The sequence below is a fragment of the Pediculus humanus genome, genomic scaffold, assembly GCF_000006295.1.
Source record: "Pediculus humanus corporis 1103172108204 genomic scaffold, whole genome shotgun sequence".
Classification (NCBI taxonomy): domain Eukaryota; kingdom Metazoa; phylum Arthropoda; class Insecta; order Psocodea; family Pediculidae; genus Pediculus; species Pediculus humanus.
Window position 1 is genome coordinate 104,016 of NW_002987774.1, and position 3,271 is coordinate 107,286.

A 3,271-nucleotide genomic window follows, 5' to 3' on the forward strand; every position below is an offset into this window, starting at 1 on the left:
TCGTTACGTATTTTATTTACGCGTTTTTTTCCATGTAAACCCCCCCCCACGTCCCCCCTCTCTCCATTCATAAAAATTTAAGATGTTCAAAGGTCGTAACAGATCAAAACGTAATTATTTGAAATTTTTTGTTCCTTGTTTAAAAAAAATAGAAATCGTCCGACCCAAATATTTTTTTTACACTTTGCAAAAAAAAAAAAAAAAATTTTTTTAATTTCGTAATAATTATCATTATTATTATTATTAACATTTCCGACCGAACCACCTTTTTTATAAAAAAAAAAAAAAAATCTACCCCGAATCGTGTCCGTATTAAAAAAAAAAAATCTTATATAATTTTTTTTTTTTTTTCTTAGAATAAAGTCCTTATATAAGTAGTTTTACGTTACTATTTTGTGTTAATTTTTTCTTTTTTTTTTTTTTTGCACGAGGTTTTAATTTACATCCGTAACCGGTCATGGGAATGTCGACCGCCTTTTTTTTTTTTAACCAAAAAAGTAAAAAATATGACGACAAACAAAGATCATACAAACACGCGTACAAAAAGTAAATAATAAAAAAAAAAAAAAAAAAATGGCAGACGATGAACGATGGTCGTTGTAACAAGTGAAAATATCGAAAGTTGATTATTAAAATAAATTTTTCCCTCCCCCTCTCCCCTCCCTCCTACCCTCCTCATTAATCCCTTTAATTATTTAAACAAATAGAAAACAACAAACGGGGGGAAAACAATTTAGAAAACCGAATTTAGAAAAATTAAATTGAAATTATTTTTTCATTTAATCACCGCCTTCTTCGAAAGGGTTGCGTCAAAAAAATAAACAAATTAAAAACTGATAACGTTATCAATCTAATAAAAATTCTTACATAAGATTTAAAATTTTTTTTTTTTTGACACGTCGGTGGTGGATTTTTTTTGTGAGCAAAAAAAATTTTCAATCGAACAAACACATTATAATCGATTATCTACTATATTTAACCTAAATTTATTTAATTATTATTATCATTATTATTACGTAATTTTCTTTTTTTAAATTGCACATCGTCGATAAGGGGGTAAAAATGTTAAAATTTGACATTTGTTAGTTTTCATTTAAAAAAAAAAAATCTTTATAAAATTTAATTTTTTACTCGACTCAAAACTTCACACGAAACAAAGAAGAAAATAATAATGATAATAATAAAAATGGCCAAAGTTTAAGCCGAAAAAAATTTTCAAAATGTCAACCCTATCATTTGTATGACGTAATAAACCTTAATTACAACAAATGATTAATTAAATTAATTAAAAAAGTCGAATTGTTTTTACGCACGTTCCAAATTCGTTTGTTTGTATGTGTTTGTACGTGTTTGCACGTGTTGTTTACTCTTTTGTTTATTATTTTTTAAACCACCCTCCTCCCCCCAAAAATAAATTTTTTAAAATTACAAACTAACCCATTTTTTCCACAAAAAAAAAATTTTGATCCCCCAAACTGTTGTTCTAATACTAAATTATTATTATCATTATTATTTTAAGGTCGATTCGAATGCTGCCGTGTATAAAAAAAAAAATGGATTCGTTACGTTTTTTTCTTTTTTATATCGTTTATGCCATTTTGTAAAGTATTTAATTAATTATTTTAATAATTAAATAAATTTTTTACGATTCGCCGAACGGATTTTTTAAATAAATAATAATAATAATAATAATGATAAAATGGACACGCACAATTAATTTATTACGTTTAAAAAAAGAAAAGAAAAAATTTTATTATTATTATTTTGTAATAAATGTATTACGATAAAATGTAATTTAAAATAAAAAAAGTAAAATAAATAAAATCGAAGACATTTAATAGCCACCGGCAAGGACGTACGTACAACAACAACAACAACAATAACAATAACAATAACGTTATAGAAGTTAAAAACTAGAAAGTGATGGTAATTAAGGATAGAACATGATAATGATGATGATGATGGCTAAGTAAAACAACCACCACCGACCGACCAACCGACCGACCCACCAACCGAACAAACGATTCAACAACCGACACAGTCAGTAACAAACCACCTACTTGATACAAACAAACAAAAATTTTTTTAACTGTAAAAACAAAAAGTTATTAAGGGTGTGTGTTTGTGTTTGTGTTATCGAAAATGTGTTTATAATGTTTATTTATAATAATAATAATAATAATTTTTAACGGAAAGAAAAAGTGATAATAATAATAGTTTATTTATAAATTTTTAAATTATTTTTTTAAAAATGGCGGTCAACGTACAAACATTTTATTTATTATTAATTTTATTATTTTTTAATAAATTCGATACGACGAAACAAAACGAAGAAAATTCGACGACGACGACGATTTTCCAACGGATATAGATTTTAATGATAATTTTTTCACGGAAAATACGGATATGATAATGATAAAATAATATTTAATACGGATAACGATACCGGAAGTAGTATATATAAAATAAATAAAAATGTACATAATGATAACGGTTTTAACGGAAACGGTATCGTTTTTCATATAAATGATAATGATGATAATTTATCAAATTTATTAAAAATATACAATTTGGGTTTGATAAAGAAAACTAGTTTGAATAATAATAATAATAATTTGACAAAAGAATGTAAACAAAATATGAAGACTTTAATCGAAGGATTTGAAAAATATCAATTGTGGGCTTTAAAAGGTGAGTTAAAGAGATACGTGACGAGAAAAAAAAAAAAACAGAAAATATATGTACGTAGCTTACGTAAATAAATAAATAATAATAATAATAATAATAATAATAATATTCGGGTTTATGTCATGAAGTCTCGTGCTTTCACTTAAAAAAGCAAAAGTCATTTTTTTTTTTCTTTAAATCTAAATCGTTTTATGTTTGTCGTAAAAATTTTTTTTTTTTGGTATCCACCCTCTTCTCCCCTTATACCTCCTTCTTTCACCTATACCTCCTCCCTGTCATATTCGTTTTCTGTCGTGTAATTAGATAACGTAAAACAATAAGAAATAATAATTTTTTTAAATAAAAACTAGTTTTTTGCACGAGAGAGAGAGAGAGAATTTCAATTCGATAATTTATTTTTTTTTCTTAAGACGTTAAATAAACATTAAAATTACCACCCGGTAATAAATTTTCTTTTTTTTTTATTACGTAATTAATATAACACATTCAAAAAAAAAAAAAAATTTCGAACGTTTAATTTCGTTAAATTTTTTTTACGTAAGTAAGAAAAAAATTTTTTAAATTTTCGATATTTTTACGTTTA